The 18,051-nt window shown below is 43.2% G+C and overlaps 1 protein-coding gene and 1 long non-coding RNA gene across 20 annotated transcripts in view; one reads left to right on the top strand and one right to left on the bottom strand.

Moving 5' to 3' along the window:
• LOC102448489 (plasma membrane calcium-transporting ATPase 2) overlaps positions 1-18,051 on the bottom strand; it is an 857,866-nt gene that overhangs the window by 401,952 nt on the left and 437,863 nt on the right. The gene's annotated exons all lie outside the window — the stretch shown is intronic.
• On the top strand, positions 3,397-12,775 carry LOC142830957 (uncharacterized). 2 transcript variants are annotated; one of them, XR_012906523.2, is made up of 3 exons: positions 3,397-4,431; positions 9,406-9,452; positions 11,490-12,775. It is a non-coding gene; the product is annotated as an uncharacterized LOC142830957 (long non-coding RNA). The 2 variants fall into 2 exon arrangements; XR_012906524.2 differs by lacking the exon at positions 3,397-4,431 and adding an exon at positions 4,600-4,731.

Below are 18,051 nucleotides of genomic sequence, written 5' to 3'. Positions count from 1 at the left end.
AAATAAAATGTTACCGGTCTGCCAAAAGTTCGTGAATGGGTTTGCTGATCCAAGGTCTGAAAAAGGCTGGAAACCACTGACTTAAATATTGATTAAATCACCTGTGAATTAACTGAAAGCATTTCCTTTAAAAAGATAACTCAAACAAATTTGATTTTTTGCTATTTCTAATAGGACTCAAAATTTCCCAGTCCTAGAATAAAATTTACAAAAATGACCAAGTCCAGTTTTTATTAGCATAAGTCTAATTGAAAGACTAAGGGATTTAGGAGCTTAAGTCCCTTTTGAAAATGGGATTTAGTCTCTTAAGCCTTCAAGTGCTTTTGAAATCTTTACTCCTCAGACTGTATCAGACCCAACCAACTTACTATTTTTCTTTCTCTGTCCTTACTGTCTCTGTATTTATTTTCTTACCTATTTAATCTTATAAAAAGTGCACTTCTTTTAAGCTCAAAGGACATTTACAGGAGGAGAAGGATAATGGAATTAAAGCACTAGACTGACACACAAGAGAGCTGAATTCAACTCTCCATTTTGCCACAGATTTCTCTGTATCTGTAGTCAAGTAACGTTTTCTCTCTGCTCTCATTCCCCATTTGTAAATGGAGGAAAAGATCTCTATTTGCCTTGTCTCTTACTCTGTGTCAGTTCAGTAGAAGCATTGCAAGAATACAAACAATAATGTACGTGTAGTACATCTAGATTGACCCATCTCTTTCACAGGAGTAAAAAAAAAAAATCCTTTGTGAATGAATTCTCCTCTGTATTTTTCCACCCCCAAAACATATCAACTTTACCAACATAATAAGTAGGCTGAAAAATCAGTTTGCATTCTGCTCCCTGGCTTTCTGCATACACCACAGTCAAAAGGCAATAACACAAGAAAATCTTTATGCCTATTTATCAGTTTCTCAGGTTGACCAGATCTGTCATACACTGGTATGACAGCTTATTTGCTGAATTTGTTTACCCCTACTGTCATTCCAGATGTAGCGTAATGCTTAAATTGGTAACACTCAGATTAATATAATCAGTTACCCAGTTTAGAGCAGATGAATTCAAACTGGAATAGCAAAACACTTAGGCTGTGTCTACACTGGCATCCCTTCCGGAAAAGGGATGCTAATGTAGCACTTTGGAATAGGCAAATCCGCGGGAGATTTAAATATCCCCCGTGGCATTTGCATTAACATGGCTGCCGCTTTTTTCCGGCTTGGGGAAAAGCCGGAGAAAAGCGCCAGTCTAGACGTGATTCTCCGGAAAATAAAGCCTTTTCTGGAGGATTTCTTATTCCTACTTTCAAGCAGCCATGTTAATGCAAATGCCGCGGGGGATATTTAAATCCCCCGCGGATTTGCCTATTCCAAAGTCTACATTAGCATCCCTTTTCCGGAAAGGGGTGCCAATGTAGACACAGCCTTATTCTCTTGCAATTAAAACATTCTCCAGTTAAACTTGTTTAAAAAGGCACCTGAATTAGAGATACTTAGCAGCCCCAGGTTTGAGAGACTATTTGCTCTTCTAAATGGCTCACCAGTTTAAAGGAAGAAATATAAATCAAGCCAAGATTGGATAAGCAACACAGGTTGGTTTGTCATTGCTTCTTGACTGTGATATTTTTCTTACTGGCACTATTAGCAGATATACACTTCTAGCCTATAAGATACTTTGTGCACACGTGGCCAGAATGGATCCCCAAATCGTTAAACAGTCCACTTTTCTTTGCTTTAAATGATATGTGGCCTAGATATCTTTCTACCATTCACCTACAGGTTAGAGATCCCACACCTAAACTCATTGTAAATGGAGGAATAAATAGAGCTTGATCCAGCAAGATACTCACAAATGCTTTTGAAGTCTTTGGCAACTGTAGAATTGGGCAATTGATTGATTCACAGAAAAGATACGTTTCTTTATACTACTATGAATTTCAAAAGCCAGCTGTTCACAGAAGTAAACAGACATGCACATAGGTGAAAGGAATTATGTTTCTGCAATTTTCAGCATTCTTGTTATTGATGTCACAGGAAAGAAATGTTGCCGCTGAATTTATTTCCAGGTCTCATCTTCATGTCACACTTTCCTTTTTGCTAACAAAATGGCCATTTTTCTATTTCAATATGTAAATACTGAAAATTTCCTTATTGAATTATATCTCAATTCATAATATACATAAAGTTGTTGGTGAATACTTTATAAAGGGGCATTAATTAAAATAGTATAGCTTAAAAGGTTGAAAAAGGACTATTGAAATATTTCACACTGTCTAAAAATGGCTGAATGAAAAACGGCTGAAGACAGAAGTGTTATATAGTGATTGTTTCTCACCAACAGACACCACAAAGCAGTTTGGATATGGTGGTTTAAGCTGTACAGGCAGTCCCCGGGTTACGCAGATTGTCGGATCCGTACTTACGAACGGGGCTTTTCTCGCCCCGGAGGACGCCATTTCTCCATTCTAGAAATTGTCTACCATTTGCCTAACTCTACTATCACTCACATTAGAGGGAATTTTATCATTTACTTCAATGATAACAGCACTGAGTCAATGCTAAGCTCTTAGGATTGAATTTCAGACGTGATTGGCCTCCACCGCTCTCCCCAGTTCTAGTATTCTGTAATTCTAAGGAATTCAGGGTGTGGAGAGGGCTCCATGCAGAGGCAGTAGGTTGGGATGCCGGCTCTGGGGTGGTGTCAGGGATAATGGCTTTGGGGAGTAGGAGGGGGCTCCAGGTCTGGGGATGGAACTGAGGAATTTGGAGGGGGGCTCTGGCCTAAGACAACGGGTTGGGGTTTAGGAGGAGCTACATGCTCTGGGTTGGGGGTGCAAATTCTGGGGTGGGGTCAGAAAGTAGGGGTTCAGTGTGGAGAAGGTAGCTATAGCCTGGGGCAGGGAGTTGAGGTGCATGGCTGGGGGCAAAGGCTCTGAAACAGGGCTGGCGATGAGTGATTTGGAGTGGAGGAGGGTGCTCTGTGATGTGATAGAATATTTAGAGCTATTAGGGCTTGGGCAGGGGTTGGGAGCTGAGGCTCTAACTGAGGCTCTAGATGAGAGGTCTGGGGTACAAGAAGGTGCTCTGGGCTGAGATCAAAGGACAGGAGGGGAACCAGGGCTAAGGCAGGCGGTGGGGATACAGAGGGCGCTCAGGAGTCAGGCTCTGGATGATCCTTCCCTCACGCAGCTCCCAGAAGCATCAGCATTTCCCCCCTCGGGATCCTATGCAGAGGCACAGCCAGGTAGCTCTGCACATTCTGCGAAGCGGACAGGAGCTGCAGACAGGGGAGTCTGAGAGGGACCGCAAGAGATCCCACCGCTGAACAGGCTACTTGGTGAGAGTACTCGCTTTTGGTGTGAGTGAGTTTGCTCGACTGTTTGAATTTTGTTTGTTTGTTGAGTTCTGAATCTGATTTCAGGTGACTGCAGTTTCAGCTTCAGCTGCTGTGGTAGTTGGAACTGAGTGCCTGACCTTTTGTTCCCTTGATTGCACCTGGTCAGCCTTCCCCTGTGTGTGACTCATCGGGGGCAGGCTTGGCCTGGGCAAGCAGGCTTTAAAAGCCAGAGGCAGAGAGCGACCAGGGAGCGAAGCGGAAAGGAGCTGCAGACAGAGGAGTTTGGCAGAGGGAGGCCTACAATGGTCAGGAAGACCCGCAACACCTGTGCCAGCCCTGCTTCTGTCTCCTCCACTGGCACCTGTAGCCAGACAGAGCACCTGAGCATGGATGCCTCTACCCAGATCCTGGTGTGGTTTTGCAGAGACTGTGGATTGCAATTCCCACTTACTGATATCCAGGCTGGGGAGATCATCCAATGTGAAAGCTGCCTGCTGGTGGAATCTCTCAGGCAGCAGGTGGCAGAGCTACAGGAGGTGGTGGCTAGGTTGAGGAGCACCCTCATCCATGAGAAATTCCTGGACCGTGTTCATGAGAAGACAGCTGAGGTAGCTGTCCCGGTACACAGGACTGAGGACACACCAATGGTGGAGGAAGAGACGGCTCAGGGTGGACAGTGGCAGCTGGTTACTTCTGGCAGCAGGCACTTCTCCACCCCTGCTCCGAACCCTCCTGCCATTGTACTAGGAAACCGTTATGCTCTTCTTTATACAGGAGATAAGGAATCACCCCCTATACTGAAGGAGGAGAAGCCCCATACTTCCAAGGCTGGAAGGTCTGCTGCACCACTGCGAATAGGAAACGTAGGGTAGTGGTGGTCGGAGACTCTCTTCTGAGGGGGACGGAGGCGCCCATATGTCGCCCTGACATTTCATCTCGGGAGGTATGCTGTCTGCCGGGGGCCTGTAGCCGAGATGTTACGGAGGCATTGTCGAGGATTATCCGGCCCTCTGACTACTAACCCATGCTACTCATCCATGTGGGCACTAATGATACTGCGAGGTGTGACACTGAGTGGATCAAGAGTGACTACAGCGCTCTGTGAGTACGGGTGAAGGAGTTTGGAGCGCAGGTGGTATTCTCTTTGATCCTTCCTGTCGAAGGTAGGGACCTGGGCAGAGACAGGTGCATCCTGGAGGTGAATGCCTGGCTACAAGGATGGTGTCGCCAGGAGGGCATGGGCTTCCTCAACCATGGGGTGCTATTCCAGGAAAGACTGCTAAGCAGGGATGGTGTTCACCTTTCAAGGAGGGGGAAGACCCTATTTGGACACAGAAAGGCTAACCTAGTGAGGAGGGCTTTAAACTAGGTTCGACGGGGACAGGTGAGCAAAGCCCACAGGTAAGTGGAGAACATGGAGACCTGGGAGATGGGTTGGAAATGGGAGGGAGCGTGGGCTACAATGGCAGAGAGAAAGGAGGCTCAGGGCAAAACTGGGAGGCAAGGTCAAATCAGGATCTTAGATGCCTATATACAAATGCGAGAAGTAAGGGAAATAAGCAGGAAGAACTGGAAGTGTTAATAAATAAGTACAATTATGACATTGTTGGCATCACAGAAACTTGGTGGGATAATACTCATGATTGGAATGTTTATATAGAAGGGTACAGCTTGCTCAGGAAGGATAGACAGGGAAAAAAGGGAGGGGTGTTGCCTTATACATTAAAAATGAACATACTTGGAGTGAGGTGGAGGTGGGCAGAGAAGACGGAAATGTTGAGAGGCTCTGGGTTAGGCTAAAAGGTATTAAAAACAAAGGTGATGTCATGCTAGGCGTCTACTACAGGCCACCTACCCAGGTGGAAGAAGTGGATGAGGCTTTTTTTAAACAACTAACAAAATCATCCAAAGCCCAAGATTTGGTGGTGATGGGGGACTTCAACTATCCAGATATACGTTGGGAAAATAACACTGCGGGGCACAGACTATCCAATAAGTTCTTAGACTGCATTGGAGACAACTTTTTATTTCAGAAGGTTGAAAAAGCTACCAGGGAGAAAGCTGTTCTAGATTTGATCCTAACAAATAGGGAGGAACTGGTTGAGAATTTGAAAGTGGAAGGCAGGTTGGGTGAAAGCGATCATGAAATCATAGAGTTCACAATTCTAAGGAAAGATAGAAGGGAGAACAGCAAAATAGAGACAATGGATTTCGGGAAGGCGGATTTTGGTAAGCTCAGAGAGCTGATAGGTAAGGTCCCATGGGAATTGAGACTGAGAGGAAAAACAACCGAGGAGAGTTGGCAGTTTTTCAAAGGGACATTGCTAAGAGCCCAAAAGCAAGCTATTCCGATGTGTCAGAAAGATAGAAAATATGGCAAAAAACCGCCTTGGCTTAACCACGAGATCTTGAATGATCTAAAAACAAAAAAGGAGTCATATAAAAAATGGAAAGTAGGACAAATTACAAAGAATGAATATAGGCAAACAGCACAGGAATGCAAAGGCAAGATTAAAAGGCAAAGGCACAGAATGAACTCAAACCAGCTACGGGAATAAAGGGAAACAAGAAGATGTTTTATAAATACATTAGAAGCAAGAGGAAGACCAAGGAGAGGGTAGGCCCACTGGTCAGTGAGGAGGAAGAAACAGTAATAGGAAACTTGGAAATGGCAGAGATGTTCAATGACTTCTTTGTTTCGGTCTTTACCGAGAAGTCCGTAGGAATGCCTAACATAGTGAATGCTAGTGGAAAGGGGGTAATTTTAGAAGGTAAAATAAAAAAAGAACAAGTTAAAAATCACCCACAAAAGTTAGATGCCTGCAAGTCACCAGGACCTGATGAAATGCATCCTAGAATACTCAAGGAGCTGATAGAGAAGGTATCTGAGCCTCTAGCTATCATCTTTGGAAAATCATGGGAGACAGGAGAGATTCCAGAGGACTGGAAAAGGGCAAATATAGTGCCCATCTATAAAAAGGGAAATAAGAACAACCCAGGAAACTACAGACCAGTTAGTTTAACTTCTGTACCAGGGAAGATAATGGAACAAGTAATTAAGGAAATCATCTGTAAACACTTGGAAAGTGGCAACGTGATAGGGAACAGCCAGAATGGATTTGTAAAGAACAAACCATGTCAAAACAATCTCACAGCTTTCTTTAATAAGATAACAAGTCTTGTGGATAAGGGAGAAGCAATGGATGTGGTATACCTAAACTTTAGTAAGACGTTTGATATGGTCTGGCATGATATTCTTATCAATAAACTAGGCAAATACAACTTAGATGGGGCTACTATAAGGTGGGTGCATAACTGGCTGGATAACCGTACTCAGAGAGTAATTATTAATGGTTCACAATCCTGCTGGAAATGCATAACAAGTAGGGTTTTGCAGGGGTCTGTTTTGGGACCGGCTCTGTTCAATATCTTCATCAACAATTTAGATATTGGTATAGAAAGTACGCTTCTTAAGTTTGCAGACGATACCAAACTGGGAGGGGTTGCGACTAATCTGGAGGATAGGGGCATAATTCAAAATGACTTTGACAAATTGGAGAAATGGTCTGAGATAAATAGGATGAAGTTTAATAAAGACAAATGCAAAGTGCTCCACTTAGGAAGGAACAATCAGTTTCACACATACAGAATGGGAAGCAACAGTCTAGGAAGAAGTATGGCAGAAAGGGATCTAGGGGTTATAGTGGACCACAAGTTAAATATGAGTCAGCAGTGTGATGCTGTTGCAAAGAAAGCAAACATGATTCTGGGATGTATTAACAGGTGTGTTATGAGCAAGACACAAGAAGTCATTCTTCTGCTCTACTCTGTGCTGGTTAGGTCTCAATTGGAGTATTGTGTCCAGTTCTGGGCACCACATTTCAAGAAAGACGTGGAAAAATTGGAGAGGGCGGAACGAGAATGATTAAAGGTCTAGAGAACATGACCTATGAGGGAAGGCTGAAGGAATTGGGTTTGTTTAGTTTAGAAAAGAGAAGATTGAGGGGGGACATGATAGCAGTTTTCAGATATCTAAATGGTGTCATAAGGAGGAGGGAGAAAACTTGTTCATCTTGGCCTCTGAGGATAGGACAAGAAGCAATGGGCTTAAACTGCAGCAAGGGAGGTTTAGGTTGGACATTAGGAAAAAGTTCCTAACTGTCAGGGTGGTCAAACACTGGAATAAATTGCCCAGGGAGGTTGTGGAATCCCCATCTCTGGAGATATTTAAGAGTAGGTTAGATAAATGTTTATCAGGGATGGTCTAGACAGTATTTGGTCCTGCCATGAGGGCAGGGGACTGGACTCGATGAGCTCTCGAGGTCCCTTCCAGTCCTAGTATTCTGTGATTCCCCCATCCACAGATACTGCTCCAGGATCTCGCATTGACCATGGTTTTGCAATGGGAGCTGCAGAGCAGGCAGTCAAGATAGGGACAGTGTGCATAGCCCCAGGGATGCCCGTATGCATAGAAGCCAGAAGCGGGGCATGCTGCTGCTTCTGGAAGCTGCACAGAGCTATGACAGGTAGGGAGCCTGCTTTAGCCTTGCTCTGATGATGACTGGACTTTTAACAGCCTGATCAGTGGTGCTAACTGGAGCTGCCAGGGTCCACTTTCAACCTAGCATTCTAATAAAAAACTGGACACATGGAAACCACAAGAATAGGTGAATACGTCTCTAAGTTAAAAATGCGCGCACCAGCTGACATTTTAGAAACACTGAAGACCAGATAGTGTGCAGGATATGAGGCTTAGCTTTGGGGAAAAGTTTGGAGAAACACGGGGTTGCAGAACTACCCAAATAGAACTACCCACATTAGAACCCCGGAAGAGCAGTCAGCAGAAACTATCCACACACTACATAAGAAGATGCAGCTGATGAAGTGGGTCTTTGCCCACGGAAGCTTATGCTCCAACACTTCAGTTAGTCTATAAGGTGCCACAGGACTCCTTGTCACTTTTGCTGATCCAGACTAACACGGCTACCCCTCTGATACATAAGAAGAGAAAACAACAGTAGCAGAAAACAATACAAGCATATGCAAGTACTGGGTGAAGAAAAATGAGAGACAAAAATAAAAGTGTCCATCTTTTGAGCAAATTGTGACAGATGTAATCATTTTGCAGCCAAGTGCTTGTTCGGAAAGGAAAAAAATTAAGTTGCACACAGTAATTCAAGACTACAACTGTGAGTATGAAGATATTATATGGGTGGAAAAAAAACAGTGAGTAAACAGTGCACAAAGTCCCTATTAAACACCAGAAACAATTGCATGCAAACATGTTGCTTGAGAGGAAATTGATGCAGTTTCAATTAAATTTTGGTGTAAGTTGTAACATTATCTCTATCACGCTGGCAAATCCAGATACACGGTTGGAAGATACTAATATGCTGTTAACAATATACGATCTTAACACATTCACGCCCATGGAAAAATGTAAGATCAAAGAAAGATGGAAGAAATACAGACAGGATTTTATGGTCACAAATGATGAGACAGACTGGTGACTAAAGATATGATGGATAGGACGAGAAGACAATACAGATGAAGAATTACAGGGAAACAGAGATAGTGTTTATAAAGTAAAGACTGATCTAATGGAAAGCCAGTTAAATTCTGAAAAGAAAAAAGTACCAATTCATTACTACAGCCACTGAAAGATGAACGGTAGAGTTTACCAAAATATGAAATTATACAGCCTGTGGAAAGGGAACACCTTAGACAGTTTTACGATGGTAAAAAAATATCCAGAAAATTGAGAACATGAATAGACCAAAAGCCTTTCAACAAAGCTTTGAAACCGAACTATTTCTTTCTACATATAATTGAAAACATTTGATCTAACATATGTCTTTTTACAGTACACAATATAAAAAAAATGTATTCTGTTATATACTGGATGAAGGAGCCAGTTACTTGACAATATTTGCAACTCCCTGAGAGATTGATGGTCAAGACTGAATGAAGACAATAACAGACCATGTGCAGATATTGGGAGAGAGTTATAATCCAGAATAATCACAGTGAGAACATGACTACAAATTACCTTTTTTTTTTTTTTTTTTTTTACAGATGCAGAGAAAAGAATCTGAAATTGAACTTAGACAAGCTCACACTGGGTATGTCTACACTACAAAGTTCGAACTAACAGACGTTAGTTCGAATTAACTTTGATAGGCGCTACACTAGCACTCCGTTAGTTCGAATTCAATTCGAACTAACGGAGCGCTTAGTTCGAACTAGGTAATCCTCATTCCACGAGGATTAAGCCTAGTTCGAATTTACTAGTTCAAATTAAGGGCTGTGTAGACCCTTAATTCGAACTAGTGGGAGGCTAGCCCTCCCCAGGTTTCCCTGGTGGCCACTCTGGCCAACACCAGGGAAACTCGTCTGACCCCCTCCCGGCCCCGGAGCCCTTAAAGGGGCACAGGGTGGCTACGGTGCCCGTGCCAGGTGCAAGCCTGCCAGCACCCAGCCAGCAGACCCTGCACCTGGCACGGATCGAGCCACCCACCCGATGCCCCCAGCCCTCCCCCTCTTCCCGGGACCAGGCTGGCGGCTCCCGGGAGCTTGCCCGGGACCGCAAGAGGCGGGCACCCGCCTGGGCTAGTGCGGATATCGTGGACCTCGTCCACAATCTCCGCACTAGGCACAGGAAAGTGGCCGGCTAGGGCAGGAGAGCTGCCAGCCTGGCCACCCAGGAGCAGGAGTGCATGAAAATCAAGGTGGTCCACTGAGACCTCTGACCCTGAGCCCTGAGCTTACAATGGCCGTCCTGGGTCAGACCAAAGGTCCATCTAGCCCAGTAGCCTGTCTGCCGACAGCGGACAACCCTAGGGACCCTGGAGGGGATGGACCGAAGACAGTGACCAAGCCATTTGTCTCGTGCCATCCCTCTCCAGCCTTCCACAAACCTTGGGCAGGGATACCACTCCTACCCCCTGGCTAATACTACTCCATGGACCCAACCTCCATGACTTGATCTCACTTCCCTTTATACTCTGTTCTAGTTCTAGTCTTCACAGCCTCCTGCAGCAAGGAGTTCCACAGGTTGACTCTGTGCTTTGCGAAGAACAACTTTCTGTTACTAGTTTGAAGCCTGTTACCCATTCCTTTCCTTTGGTGTCCTCTAGTCCTTCTTTATGGGAACTAATGAAGAATTTTTCTGTGTGCATCCTCTCCACCCAGCTTCTGCTTTTAGAGACCTCTATCCTGTCCCCCCTCCATCTCCTCTTTTCTAAGCTGAAAAGTCCCAGTCTCTTTAGCCTCTCTTCATATGGGACCTGTTCCCAACCCCTGATCATTTTAGTTCCCCTCCCCTCTCCCAGCCTCTCTCTTCCCCTCTCCCACCTCTTTTTCCCAGTCTCCCCCAGTTTTGTTCAATAAAGACAGATTCCATTTTTGAACACAATTGTCCTTTATTTTGTACATCAAGAAAAGGGGCTAGGGAATGGTAAGTGGAAGGAGGTGAGGGAGGAATGGGGTACGCGCCCCCGATGGGGAGGACTGGGCTGGCTCTGCGGGCTTTTGGGGTGGAACCTCTCCTGCAGCCCCCCGATTGCTCCCTCTCCCCAGATGGCAGCCTGCTGCAAGTGCAGCCGGTCTGATAGCCGAGTGCTGTGATGTGCCCAGTGTGGGTACTCTGGGCACTCCAAGCCAGGACTGCTTTGTAAACGGGGCACCCCTGAGAACTGTCTGTCCGGGGTGGGAGTCGGGACCCTTTAAGCACAGCCCTCGGCTAGCCTGAGACAGCATCTCCACGCTCTAAGTCCTCCTCTGATGCCCTGCTGGCACTGCTTCCGGCCATCCTTAAGCCCGGTTCAGGGTCCACTTAATGTGGACATGCTAGTTCGAATTAGCAAAACACTAAATTGAACTAGTTTTTTAGTCTAGATCCGTTAGTTCGAATTAGCTTAGTTCGAATTAACTAATTCGAACTAACTTAGTTCGAATTAATGTTGTAGTGTAGACGTACCCACTGAGAGTAACTAAAGTGCCCTACATTGGACATGTATTGACCTCGAAAAGCCTGAAAGTGGACTCTGAGAAAGAAAGGGTAATTCGAGAAATGCCAAGATCCACCAATGTTAAAGGAGTCTAGAGATTCCTGAGAATGAATGGTCAATTATTTAGTATTTTTTAACCATTTGTTTCAGAGCTGCAAGATCCTGAGACAGCTGATAAATTGAGATCTCATATAGGAGTAGACAGATCAACAGAAACAAGCAGTCAGAAGAATAAAAGATGACTGGGAGCTTCCTATTTTGAAATATTACAGCCTCAAGGAACCCCTAATGGTGGAGACAAGGAATCCATGATCATTACAAACTATTTTTCCAGTTTCTGGGAGATAACTGTTTTCCAGATACAGAATTCAGAATATCGTATGGAAGTTAAAACCACACTTTGAATGGATTCTGAGCATTGTGTGTTCCAACAACAGACAACACTTTGTTTCAGGAGAGTTGCAGAAGAGTCCATTAATTAAACTTGCGTCAGAATGAGATCTTATATAGTAGATGATCTGGACACAATGGAGCGTAAAACAAAGGGTTTACTGACTGATTAGGTAAAACAAAAATGTAAGTAGACCGGGGTTACCCAACCTCTTATTGTTTGAAGTTCTCTGTCAGAGGCAACCTTTCACTAAACAAACAGAACAAACTTAGCTGTACACAACTGAGTTAACTCTAACCTCGGTCACAGCTTTTGCCTGACGTATATACAGCAGCAGTGATTCAACATCATGCCACTGTCCAACTGTTAGATATCTTGAAATCCAATATAGTTTCTGGTAACAATTTTTAATATACCAGCTGAATGTGCATGGGCTTCTACCATGGCTACTTACATATATCAGAGGGGTAGCCGTGTTAGTCTGAATCTGCAAAAACGACGAAGAGTCCTGTGGCACCTTATAGACTAACTGAAGTGTAGGAGCATAAGCTTTCGTGGGCAAAGACCCACTTCGTCAGATGCATGTAGTGGAAATTTCCAGAGGCAGGAATAAATATGCAGGCCAGGATCAGGCTGGAGATGACCAGGTGGATCCAATCAAGGAGGATGAGGCCCACTTCTAGCAGCTGATCTGGAGGTGTGAATTCCAAGAGAATAGAAGCTGCTTTTGTAGTTAGCAAGCCATTCACAGTCTTTGTTTAATCCAGAGTTGATTGTGTCAAACTTAAAGATGAACTGTAGCTCAGCAGTTTCTCTTTGAAGTCTGGTCCTGAAGTTTTTTTGCTGCAGGATGGCTACTTTTAGATCTGCAATAGTGTGTCCAGGAAGATTGAAGTGTTCCCCTACAGGTTTTTGTATGTTGCCATTCCTAATATCAGATTTGTGTCCATTGATTCTTTTACGTAGGGACTGTCCTGTTTGGCCGATGTATATAGCAGTGGGGCATTGTTGGCACATGATGGCATATATTACGTTGGTGGATGTGCAGGAGAATGTACCAGTGATCAGCCATACTGTCACTGGTACATTCTCCTGCACATCCACCAACGTAATATATGCCATCATGTGCCAACAATGCCCCACTGCTATATACATCGGCCAAACAGGACAGTCCCTACGTAAAAGAATCAATGGACACAAATCTGATATTAGGAATGGCAACATACAAAAACCTGTAGGGGAACACTTCAATCTTCCTGGACACACTATTGCAGATCTAAAAGTAGCCATCCTGCAGCAAAAAAACTTCAGGACCAGACTTCAAAGAGAAACTGCTGAGCTACAGTTCATCTTTAAGTTTGACACAATCAACTCTGGATTAAACAAAGACTGTGAATGGCTTGCTAACTACAAAAGCAGCTTCTATTCTCTTGGAATTCACACCTCCAGATCAGCTGCTAGAAGTGGGCCTCATCCTCCTTGATTGGATCCACCTGGTCATCTCCAGCCTGATCCTGGCCTGCATATTTATTCCTGCCTCTGGAAATTTCCACTACATGCATCTGACGAAGTGGGTCTTTGCCCACGAAAGCTTATGCTCCTACACTTCAGTTAGTCTATAAGGTGCCACAGGACTCTTCGTCTACTTACATATAGATGTTCATTTCCTCTTATAGAATCAGAGTCTGATTTCACCTGATCAGCTATCAAAGAATTGGTTGTTTTGCAAGATTACGTAACTAATGTTTATGCATAATACAGAATATGAATTATTTAACCCAATAAAAATAAACTGAGAGTAAACATGATGCATTATGCTCAAAATGATGGCCAAACTTTCAAAATACAATTGTATGTGAATCAAGACTAACATACTTGTTTTACTGATATTTTACAAAAGATCCATTATGTAATTTACGAGTAAGGTGACATCTTGTGAAATTTGATATGTAGTTATGCCCTTCAGTTAACAGTTATAAGACACAGTTAATGATCCACACCTAAAATGAAGTCTGTCGGGAAAGCTTCTATGAATAGTGGGAAAAAGCTAGAGAGCGAGCTTTGAGGTTGGTGTTGGCTAAAGAAGCTTGGGACCTCTCCTTTTATTCTTGGTTCCTTCTGCCTTTGGAGAAATATATTCTTTGTAAAAAACAATTAGAAGTCCCATGGCACCTCAGGGACTGCCTATTACATAGAAGATTGATGCTGCTACAATCAATCTTGTGGGATTTGTTTTAGCGTGTCTAGTATAGACACACTAAATCAAAATCTGGGGGTGCCCCCATTGGCACCGATACTCCTGCTCCTCACAAAGAGTAGGGAAAGCCAATGGGAGCATACAATGAGGTTTACCAGTTATTTTAAGAGAAGGGTTTTCTCTCAAAATAACCACATCTTAACAGCATCTGTTATTTCGAAACAGCGCTATTTTGAAATAGCGCCATAACGCGAATATGCAAATGAAGCGCGGGATATTTAAATCCCGGCTTCATTTGCAATTTTGAACGTCTTCATTTGCATCCCTCTCTCGAAAGAGGATGCAAGTGTAGACATAACCCTTTTGTGAGCAGAACCTACTTCATCAGATGAATTGGAGTGGAAATTATTTATAATATATAAGAAAAGAAGGGAACTACTTATCAAATGTAGGATCCATGTTAATGAGGCCAATTAAGTCAGGACGGATGTGGTCTCTAAGGTGCCACAGGACTCCTTGTTTTTTGTTTTTGTTTGTTTTTGCAGATACAGAGTAACACAACTACGCCTCTGATTCCTTGTAAACATGTAAGACTGCAAAGACAACACCCAGTTCCATTAATTTCTTCTTTAATCAGTACCTTCTCGGGCCCCAAACTTTGACTATCTACTTAAGTAAAAAAAAAAAAACACACACCATAACATATGCTTGCAAACATTATAAAGGTGACTAGAGGTGCTATATCAATCCACTTATAAAAAACACAATGCTGTAGAAAGTTTAATTGCAATTGCAATAGTCTCAAAATGAACTCATATACTGAAAATAAGGATAGTTTGACAATTAATGTTAACGTAAGAAATCTTTTACATTTCACTGTGGAAACAATCTGCTTAAAAGCTATTCATTATTTAGCCAGGTCCTTCCAATGGAAGGAACACCTCCGTCACCATTCCTTATTGCTGCCACTGTAATTAATGGTAACAATCAAGCTATTCCTCTTGGATTTAAGAAAGATAGGGTAGTTATAGATGTCAGTTTTGGAACCTATTCCCACCTCATCTCCAATGTGAAATAGGTGTTCAGAGTGCACAGTAGGTCAATCTACCCCCCAATGTACATACAGCTAGGTTGATAGAAGAATACTTCATACAGGGAGGCGGTGTTCCTACAACAATATACAATACCCTTTGTTGCTGTAGACTGCACTGATGCTAAGGATTCTGCTGACGTAGCTATGGCATAACAGTTCTAATCCCTGCAAATGAGATATGGTTTAAGTTTTTTGAAGAAGGACACAGAATGTGAGAGTAATTGTCATGATTGACTTTATTTGAATAGGTGGGACTAGCAGTTAGTAGCTAGTTTTATTTGTTTCTGTAACCAACACTGGACACCAAGAGTTTTGAAAAAGAGATAACTTTTTTGTGAATAAATAGCATAAGCACAGTACCATGAATAATTGACCTAGTTTCTGTGGAATTTTTTTTAGACATGAGGCTTTCAAAGCCAGATTGCCAGGTGTATATTTTACTATTTATTCCACACACCCTCTCTAATCCCACTGTATCCAATGGATAGTGAAACTTCAGGCAGGATGTTTTAAGAACAGGAACATTAATTGAGAAACACTGAAATGTCATTGCTATCAAATCAAGTGCTTCCTGTAAAATATAACGGCAGGTACATCAATATCAAGAAAATAGATTCAAGATAGTGATAACATTTTTTCCACCTGCTTGTTTTGCTATGAAATAAACAATACAATTGAACGTAGGTTTTTTTTTAATCCACCATTGTTACTCCTACAATATGCCTTACATAGAAAAGAATTATCTAATCTTTTATTCCTTTTTCTGTACTGTGTACATTTGACAATATTTTGTCACTTTCATTTTCTCTTCCTGCATAGTTTCCCCTCATTCATGTGGTCCTTCCATGAAACAGCAAGGGAAAGGAAAATTCTTTTAAAACAAAACAAAACAAAATTATATTCTGAAACCACAGATTTTGAAGTACTGATGGTTTTTTTACTTTTTAAAAAACTTTTTGAAAAATGGCTGAATTTGAATTTAATTGATGGCAATTCCCATTTGATGTTCTGGGCCATGACTGAATTGTGTTATCACAGATCTTTAAACCGTATAATTATAATTCTATAATTTAACATATTAATTTGGTAATATTTTTGAGATTATAAAACATTTAATAATGCACTCTGTGTCCGGACCAAGGTTCCCTGTAAGCTGCACACCTATGCACAGCCCTTTTCTGATCAGCTAGGGGAGGAGGGACAGGGCACGCCCTCTTAGAGGAGCAGAAGTAGCAGCCACCAGCTATAAATGGAGAAGCTGGCTCCAACCTCTAATGCAGGGCTGGACAAATACAATCTGAAGACCAGATCTAGCTGTGAGAGCCATAGCCAGCTTCCTACCTGCCCCGTACCCGCTCAGCACTCCAGAAAGCTAGGCGCAGGGCCATGTGTGTGTTTGTGAAAACTGAGAGCCTGGAGGAAGGGAAGACAGGCTTCTCATGCTGTCCCACCCCCAGTAGCTCCCATTGCCCAGTTTCAAACAATAGCAGCTGTCTGTCTGCAGAACAGGCAGCATGTGAAGTGCCCCTCCTTCCTCATCCCTGGGCTCACAGCATTCAGTTCAGAACAATAAATATGGCTCCTGCAGATCCCCCAGCACGTACAGGGGCTGGAAGGCAGGGATCCTGGCTAAGGAAACTGCTGGGCTGCTGGCTTGGAGCCAGGTAATTTCTCCCAGCCAGATCTTCTGCCCTCCTACCCCATGTAATCCAAACTTTCTGCATCTCTGCTCCAGCCCCCCAAATACCTCCCCAGACACTGCATTCCCTCCTACATCTGTCCTTAGGTCACAGCCCGCTCTCAGACCTTGCACCCCAATCTTCTATCCCTGGTCACAGCCCAAACCCCTGCACCCCTCCTGTACTCCTGCCCCAGGTCACAGCCCCCTCCCAGACACTGCATCCACTCCTCATCCCCCACTTCACCCAAACTCCCTCCCAGATCCCACACCCCAATCCTTTACCCCAAGCTTCCTTCTGCATTCAACCTCCATTCCAGACCTCCACACCACCTCCATTAATATAATGGAAGAGAGTGGCTCTGAACCACTTACCGTATTCTCAGAATGGCCCCCCCATCAAAAATTATTGCGACCCCCATGTAAATGGCTTAAAGTAAGAATGAAAAAGATTATTTTAACAGAATTTTTTGTGTAGCAGATATCTAAAACTCTGATCTTAATGATACTGTGCTACTAATACATGGTAAACTCTATTGCATTAAGGCTAGATCTTTGCTATCTGGTAGAGTGCTGGCTCTTATGAGTCAGAAGTAGCAAGTACTAGCTGTGATGCTAGTTTGTTTTGTAGGATGAAATCTTATTTGCAAGATCTCTTAAAATCAGGAATAAGGGATCTTCCGGAAAAGGCTTTATTTTCCGAAAGATCCCATCTAGACTGGCGCTTTTCTCCGGCAAAGCCCCGAGCCGAAAAAAAGCGGCAGCCATGTTCATGCAAATGCTGCGGGGGATATTTAAATCCCCCGCGGCATTTGAAATTCCGACTTGTCTCATTAGCATCCCTTTTCCGGAAAAGGGTGCCAATGTAGACACAGCCTAACCGTCTTGTAGCACCTTAGAGATGAAAATATATAAATAGCACAATGAACTTTCATTGGCCCAACCCACTTCTTTAGCCAAGGGTAGAGTTAATTTTCTTTTTATTTGATTTCATATTAAATAACCATAAGCACTGTTGCTTGCTAATTATCCCTTGTTTTAATATTTTCTTACACACTTACGGATTATTTATATATATATTTAGGTCTGTGGTTTTTGTTTGTGCACATCCACATGCTATCTCAATATTGGTGTTGCACATAAGAAATTTTACCCCACTCAAAATAAAATGTAACCCCCCAAGTTCTGCTCTGGACTCTGTGTTCAGGCTCTCAAATAAGCTCTGCTGTGTTCTTGCAGTTTATGTCACTTTACCGGTAACTGGCAGGAGAACGCAGACTCACTCACTGCTCTGGGATCTAACCAGGTATCCTATAATCTGTAGCTACGTACTTGTTTTCAATTCACTCTTGC

Source organism: Pelodiscus sinensis, chromosome 11 (assembly GCF_052426305.1).
Source record: "Pelodiscus sinensis isolate ZL-2025 chromosome 11, ASM5242630v1, whole genome shotgun sequence".
In the NCBI taxonomy this organism is placed as follows: domain Eukaryota; kingdom Metazoa; phylum Chordata; order Testudines; family Trionychidae; genus Pelodiscus; species Pelodiscus sinensis.
This window is presented reverse-complemented; position numbering and strand designations above follow the sequence as displayed.